The sequence below is a fragment of the Canis aureus genome, chromosome 2, assembly GCF_053574225.1.
Source record: "Canis aureus isolate CA01 chromosome 2, VMU_Caureus_v.1.0, whole genome shotgun sequence".
NCBI lineage: Eukaryota > Metazoa > Chordata > Mammalia > Carnivora > Canidae > Canis > Canis aureus.
The window spans coordinates 78,987,478-78,995,842 of NC_135612.1; the positions used below are offsets into that span (position 1 = coordinate 78,987,478).

Consider the following 8,365-nt stretch of genomic DNA (forward strand, 5'->3'; position numbering starts at 1 on the left):
TTGTTTACTTGTTATTTTTTAAATGTGTGTTTGTATGTTTTTTTTGTATGCGTGTGTTGGACAGGGGGCAGTCTTTTTTATCAGCACTGGAAACACTTAAGACTGCACAATGACAGGTTCAAATAACCATACAACTGACTCCCAAGGATATTTCAGGTATTCCAGATTCTTGGCATAAAAGCTATTACTTAGACCTAAAAAGTGGTAAATTCAAAACAAAAACAAAAAGGAAAAAAACAAACAAAAAAGTGGTAAATTCAAGAAACAAAAACAAAAAGGAAAAAAAACAAACAAAACAAATCTGGTCCACAGGTTACTGTCTCAGGGCAACAAAAATCTCAGCCATGCATGTTCAAGGTTGATTTTCCATTTGGTTCTGCAAACCTAGATTTATTCATTTTTAAAAATGAATTAATAAATTAATTAATTTACTTACCTTTGTATAGTACTGTTTATGTCTGCTACAGTAGTAAGTCCTTTCAGTAGCGCTGACATGTTTCAAGGATACTAATATACAGGTCTAGCGATTTATGAGAATTTTTGTTTTAATTTAGTAAATTAAATTGTTCTACTACAGGATTTCAGTAATAAACTCTAACCCTCTCAGACTTCTTGAGGACCAAAATGTTGTTCTTTTCACCATATCTTCAGTGGCTAGCATCTTTCCTGGAATACTCAGTAAAATCTGTGTTCTATGAAGGACTGGTTGAATGAATTGTCTGTTTATATATCCAAATATATATGATATACATAATATGAGACACAGACACACATAGACACCTTCTAAATCTCTTATTGTGTGCCAAAACCTGAGTTAGTAATTTTGTTATATCTTGTATTACACAAGGACCCCATCAGGGATTTTACTCCTTTTTTAAATAATTGAGATGCGTAATCTCAGTTATGACTCGCTTAAGATCACATAGCAAATAAACAGCAGAAACAGGATTTAAACCCAAATTTTTAAAAAGATTTTATTTATTTATTCGGAAGAGATACAGAGAGAGAGGCAGAGAATTAGGCAGAGGGAGAAGCAGGCTCCCTGCGGGGAGCCCATTGTGGGACTTGATCCCGGAACTACCCTGAGTGGATCCCTGAGCCAAAGGCAGACTCAACCACTGAGCCACCCAGGCGTCCCAAATCCAAATTTTATAGTAATCAATTTAAGTAGTTCTTAAACAGTATACTACATGTTAAAGATTTCAAGAAATTCATTAATAAAAGTCAACTTGTAAACTAATTGGAAGATGTCATTCAATTTTCTTTTTCTATTCATGTTGGCTAATGTCTCTTTAATTAAATCATTCATTTAATACTATGAGTTTTTCGTTTGTTTTGTTTTACTACAGCAACCAGGTAAATACCATTCTCCCTGTTCTATTATTAAAAAGAACACAACACTATTGTGGATATATGGGCAGAGAGTAACAAGCATCACTGTAAATAAAACAAGCTAACCCTCATGTTTTCTTAATTATAAGTCAACAATTAAAGGATGTTATATTTAATATAAAGTCACTATTTCCTTTTAAAATCATTTTATGCATTTATATAGTTTATTTAACAATGAAGGATGACAAACTCAAATTAGCTAGCCACCAAAAAAAAAAAAATTAACTTTGAGCTAAACCTATTTAATAGAAAAGACATATTTTTTGGAATTTCCCAGAAATCTTCCATTGAATGTGAAATAAAAAAGTTCTAAAATTGGATGCTTCCACTTAGTGCAAGTGAACACAAATGTGCCCAAAGTCAATGGGGTGTGATGAATGCTGCCCACTGATTTGAGTCTCCACAATCAGCGATACTTTGAGAGGCTGGTCTACAACTACCTTTGATCTCTAAGGAGACAGGAAGTTTGAGGTGGATTATAAGTCAACTCTGACAGTAAACACACCACACTGGTTAGCTTCACTGACTTTTTTAAAAAATATTATTTATTTATTCATTTGAGAGAGAAAGACAGAGGCAGAGAGAACACAAGCAGGGGGAGAGGCAGAGGGAGAGAGAGAGAAGCATGCTACCCATTGAATGGGGAGCCCTTTTAAGTGGGGCTCTATTCCAGGATTGCAGGATGATGACCTGAGCTAAAGGCAGACGTTTAACCACCTGAGACACCCAGGCACCCTTCACTGACTTCTTTTTGAAGTGGGGATGTGGGTGACTTTCTTGATGAGGAAGTATTGGATGATTTCTATTTCTAGCACAAGTTTCTTACCTCCTGGTGGTAACTGTTCACACACTAGCACCAGTGTGTGGAGTACACATGGATAGCACTGGTCTAAGTTAATAACATATTGGAATAAGATTCTTACAGGGATCATGTACACGTAGACTGTGCACCCATATCACATTTGGGATATTTTCGCTCTCTCCAATTATCAAATATAGAAAAGTGGGAACTGGTGTAGGAAACAATGCCTTCAAGTTCTCTTCAGTGTGAAAAGAGCAGAATTTTACTAGAAGACTGGCAATGCTTTAATTGTTACATATCCTTATATGTTGTTCTATATCTCTGGGGGTGCATCTGTTCTAGTCCATTCGGGCTGCTATGACAAAACGTAAAAGACTGGGTAACTTATACACAGCAAAAATTTATTTATCATAATTCTGTAGACTGGGATGTCCAAGATCAAGACAGCAGCACTGTTGGGTTCTGTTGAAAGCCTTCTTCCTGGTTCATAGCTAGCACCCATTCACTATGTTCTCGCATGATGGAAGGAGTGAGGAATCTCTGTGGAGTCTTTTTTTATTAAGGTGCTTATAAAAAAAAAAAAAAAACAACTTTAAAATCAGGTTTTATAAACAAATAAAAACCAAAAGTAAAATCATACAAGTGAAGAAATAAGTACTCCAGATTTCACTTCCAGTTAATTATGTTTAGCAGAAAGGTAACCAAATGACCTAAAATCTTAATCTGAAATCACGGTTCACCTGTGACAGCAAATAGAATGGCAGATACATGGAGCTTTGGATAAAGGTTCTCAAACTGAGTAAATACCACTAGGGGAGCCTGCTAACATGCCAGTTCTTCACATTTCATCCCCACAAAATCTGATAAATTAGTTCTGGAATAATGACTTATAATCTGCATTTTTCCAAAAGGTCTCCAATGTATTTTTCCAGGCAGGTGAGCAGGAGTCCACGTGTTGGGAAAAACCTGGCTCCCATGCATTAAATGAGGTGGGCCAGATCAATTCTACTGTGCAACTTTAAGGCCATAGGAATGTAAGTGAAATTTCATCAGTATTTTATATATGTGTGAGTTTTAAATGGACATGCTCTTAACTAATTAAAAAAAAAGAAGAAGAAAGAGTGGATTCTGTAAGGAGGCAACTTGGACTTCAGAGTTCATTTGATTGGATTCACGGAGTGCAAACAACTGGTTGTTTTTGTTCTCCGGGCTGTGTTAAAAGTACACAGTTCTTCTACTTGTCTCTGCTTATTAGCAGCCAGGTTTTGTTAAATCCTTCGATAATGGACTAGGTGCTGGCAATGCAAAAGCGTGACACCTGCACATGTCAATGGGTGCAAACTTCCAACGCCACTGGCATGTATACTGAAGCCCTCAGACCAAAATGTGTTTCATCCTTCACTCCTCAGAGAGGTGTCTCTCCCAAGCAGTGCCTTTACCAGAATCCCCTCCCCACTGACCTTCAATTTCCACTCAGCAAACGTCTTTCTCATTTCTTTCACAATCTGAGATTATCTTGTTTATGTATTCTTTTCTTGTTTACTGTCTGTCTTCATTAGAATGTTTGCTTTCTAAAAGCAGAGAGCACATTTTCTTACGCAAGGCCATTATCCTGGTGAGTGAGTAAGTCTACGTGGGGCTTCATATATTATACATGATCTACAGGTATATATTGAATGAGGGAATAAATATTTTAATGAGTGCTCTAGCATGAGGAGCCTAGATATTCCATTTAAATGTGTTTTCAAGAATCTTGAGGGTGGATTAAATAATGATAAAATAGAATATTCTTCGAGGACATATAAGAGGCCTTTTTGTTTATCATGTGCTTATATTAGAATATCAAAAGATTAGAATATAGTGTCCACTATACTTATGGAATTTTATAATTTTGCATATCAAAGAATCCGAGAAATCCCAAAGAGCTTTTCTCTGCTTAATTAAACCAGCTTCCTTAAGTTATTTTTGACAATTTAACTTTTTGTTTCCCTCTAAATATCCTAAAGATGTTTGTCAACAAGCCTTTGTTTGAGGAGTTGCTATCTTAAGCATTTTTCCCCTGCATTCTGTGATATCTGTTATTATGGTGGTGATGGGTAAATAAGAAAGATTTATTATTTCAAATTGTGTTTTATCCTCAGCTTTTCTGAATCATCTTTGTGACAGGAAATTGGTATATGATTGGAGAGCAGAGATTAGTCTAGGGAGGAGGAAATTTGCATGCATCTACAGGTTTCATTGCCTGATTACTGTAGAATGTGGGTGAAAGAGATTGCTCTTATTTCCTACAAGCAAGAAGAACATGTATCTTTCGTTGAAAATTTACTTCCATAAAAACAGACTCCATTATTTTCCCTCACCTTTGATTATTTTAACAGTCATCTCTTATAATTGGAACCTTCAAAACTTGACCTCTTGGCATTGATGTATTTGTGAAATTACTTCTCTGTCTTTAAGAATCACACTTGTAAAAGTGAGTTAATAAGAGGTGGCCTAGTATTTCAGCAAGAATTTTGTTGTTTTGTGGAAAGACCTCGTCGCTTTATGTTAAACAATTTCTCTTTACACTAGGACATGACAGCAATTAACTAGCTAAAATGTTGTGTTTTATATTATTATAACTGAAAGAGAATTTGTGACAATACCTTCTCTTTCCTTTCAGTACTGGTACATAATTGGGGGGAGAAAAAAGCCTGTTCTTTTCGTGTTTCTCTATATAATATAATACATTTGTCATTTCTTATTAGCTCTTCAGATTTCTATTATTTACAATCCCTTTGAGATGCAATAAAAAAAGTTTCCACACAAAGCTCATTATTTCTAATTAATCCCGTAACAAGACTTCAGGATGGCTGTGCTATGAAGCTCTTTTCCAAAACAATAGTGTCTTATTATCCATTTCATTTTATAAATTTTACTTCTGAGGTATCAGGATAATTTATATAATATACATTTTCCGTTGTTTTAATATGCAACCAGGCTACCAAACACAATATTTGATAAATAATTCACATCTATGAGATTATAACTTTTTCCTTTGAATTATAAATAAGATATTTGAATTAACAGTTTGGAAATAATGCCTCTCAGCTAAACAAACAATATAAAAATACCCCTACTTTTTCTCTCTCAAAAACTGATATCATCTGAAACTTACACCATCTGAAATTAGATTTATATTGTGGGGCTATAGATTCTCTTGGAAATATACTTTGTCATTCGAATAAAAGAAATGGTCTCCTTCTTCATGAATTTAGTTTTAAGAGAAACAAAGATCATTTGCAACTACACCTTCTAATTGCAATGTCATTGATAATATTTTTATCTTTCTCTCTTGACTCTTTTTGAGATCTGCTAGAAAACTAGAAATTTTAAAACAAGTAATCAGAGGAAAAGGATACTCAAGAAAAATCTGGTGCATGTACCATGAGATGAGACCATTAGTTAGTATCAAGGACTTTATTTAAAATGGAACTTACAGGGAGAAAAATAACTTTTCAATATTTTAAAGTCTTAGTCGAGACAATGGTGACCATATACAAAAGTAAATCTGCAGGAGTTTGACGTTGGTTTCTTTTTTAAAGAGAAACATTTACATATGTAGGCCACAGTAATCATATTAGTAGTAACACCTAAGGTACAAGAAAAGGAAGGTGAAAAGGAACGCTGCTTTGACTGAAATCTATTTCCCCTGTGCATAAATGTGAACACCAAATGTGGACACTTCACGGGATGGCTGTTGGTGATGAAATAAAGGCACTTTATGTTCCTGACTTTGTTTCTTCAATCCCTAGAAGGAAGGCCTTCTGGGTTCACCCAGGATATTAGTAATTTATTTTCTTTTCCTTCTAACATTAAATCAAGAACTGCTTAATAAGGTTCTACCATAAACTAGTGAAAATGTCTTCTACTTTGTCGTTAACGTGTTCATTCTTTCAAACATTTCTCTGTAGCCCTGATTTCTGAAAACTGCCAGCCTGTGCTCTTTTTGTTAAACCTTTCCCATGGACATTATCTTTCTTAAGAAATGGTAAGGAGATTTAGAGATAATACAGCAGCTCCTACACTTATCACAGAGCATACCCTCCCTACTCTGAACAATTACTAGGTTTAAATAAGGGATAATATCACATTTCACTTTTTTTGTGTGCAAATACTATGTAGCCCATCCCTATCCCAGGAGGCATTTGACTAACCATTGCCATGGGATCCAGGAAGATAGTGACAAAGGTGTTCTCTCTGACCAAACTTCAGTCAAACTCCTCCAAGCACTCTTCTCAATTAGGCCTCAGCCTTGGGCTTCAGTAGCAGCTCTGCTGGCCTGTGTGAAATGAGGGAAAAATATATAAATTGGTCTCTGCTCCTAGTTCCTGGTACAGGGTTCCTGAAACCCTTGCAATCTCTTGGGTGATAGGAGTATCTTTTGTTCTAATGAGGCAAATTTGGGTGGGCTCCTGGATGGGTCCTAGGATGAGGGCTGGTCACCAGAAAAAAATAAGCCTTGATTAGATGTTTGAAATTTTCAGCATGCCACCCTCTGCCCTTTCTCTTGAGAAGGGAGAGGGCTGCAAATGGAGTTAATAATCTATCATGCCTATACGGCCAAGCCTCCATAAAAATCCAACAGTAAAAAGTTAGGAGAGCTTCCAGGTTAACAAGCATATGGACACCTGGAGGTGATAAATTCCAACTACCATGGGGACCGAAGTTCCTATGTCCTAAGACCCTCCAGCCTTCACTCTAAGAATCTCTTCATCTGGCTGTTCATCTGTATCCTTTATCATATCCTTTGATAAATTGGTAAATTTAAGTGTTTCCCTGAGTTCTGTGACATGATCTAACAAATTCGTCAAACCTGAGGAGGGGAACTTCTGATTTGTAACCAAATCAGATGGTAGTTGTGTAACCTAGGAACCTATTAGTGCAACCGGCATCTGAAATGGGATGAGAGCAGGCCTGTAGGGCTGGGCCCTTCAGCTGTGGGATCTGACACTATCTTTAGGAAGGCAGTATCAGAATTAAATGAAATTATAGGAAATCCAGGTGGTGTTACATAGAACTGCTTGTTGTGGGGAAATTTTTCCTGCATTTGGTGACCAGAAGTGTGAGAAACGAAGTGTTTTGAGTGGGTGTGTAAAGGAGACACATAACACAGAATGAAATAGGAGGGAAGAACTGGGTTTCTCCTACTCAGGAAAACCCGGGTTTCAAGCTCAGCCTACATTACCCAGTATCAGCAAAAATCTTACTAAGTCAGTTTAGAGAGAAACCCCCACCCTTGATATCTAATAACCCTCAAACTGCTCATACCCTGTGTGATAGAGGATCGCCCTGGCCTGCCTTCATCTGGAATCTTGCAAGGTCAGTTTAGCAAGAAATCCCCCTACCCATGGCATCTCCTCTGCAAAATTTCCATCCACAGATCCCCTCTCTCTTTGGCTGTAAGTGTCCATCCCTTCTTGTATTCAGGATCGAGCCCAGTTCTATTCTGAGGTCTCCGTTTCCTCACCACAACACTTTCTGAATAAAATCTGCTTTTACTTATTAACTACTGTCCAGTCCTGGTTTTCTTTACCAATGGTCAGATAAAAATAAGCCTTGATTAACTGAAATAGAAAAAAAAGTGCTTAGCTACTGTTATCCTTAGTGATCTAGGTAAGAGAATATCAACTAATGATCTAGAATATGCGATGATTATAATTTTCAAGATAATTTCTGATTAAATTTGCTTATATCACTTTCTGAAAATGTCTATGTGTATTGTCTTAGCCTCACATAACACCAGGGCTAAAAAAAAAAAAAAAAAAAGAAAGAAAGAAAGGAACCTAACATCTGTCTTCTAATAACCCTGACCCTGTTGGGAAATTTAAATGATATTACAGTCATAATAATGAAAAGCATAACAGACCTTGTTGATATATAATATTGTTATTATCTCCAGATCATTTGTTAGCTGCCTTAATGAGCCCCTAGTTATGCTATGCTAGACAGTTTTAGGATTAAAATTAAATTAATCCATTCTTTGAATTGAAGGAGTATCTACATTAAAAATTATCACTATCATCTCATTTCTAAAAAAAAGAAAGTAGTCACATGTACTAACACCATCTAAAGTTCCTCAAAATTAAATGATACTTGGTACTTAATAACTCACAGTTTCCTGCATTTCCC

General features: G+C 36.1%; 1 long non-coding RNA gene across 2 annotated transcripts; it reads right to left on the reverse strand.

The window, feature by feature from the left end:
- Positions 1-2,574: 2,574 nt before the first annotated feature.
- Positions 2,575-7,704, reverse strand: LOC144291043 (uncharacterized). 2 transcript variants are annotated; one of them, XR_013358476.1, is made up of 4 exons: positions 7,582-7,704; positions 6,391-6,515; positions 3,655-3,765; positions 2,575-2,760 (listed from the first exon to the last, which is right to left on the reverse strand). It is a non-coding gene; the product is annotated as an uncharacterized LOC144291043 (long non-coding RNA). The 2 variants fall into 2 exon arrangements; XR_013358477.1 differs by lacking the exon at positions 3,655-3,765.
- Positions 7,705-8,365: the final 661 nt, after the last annotated feature.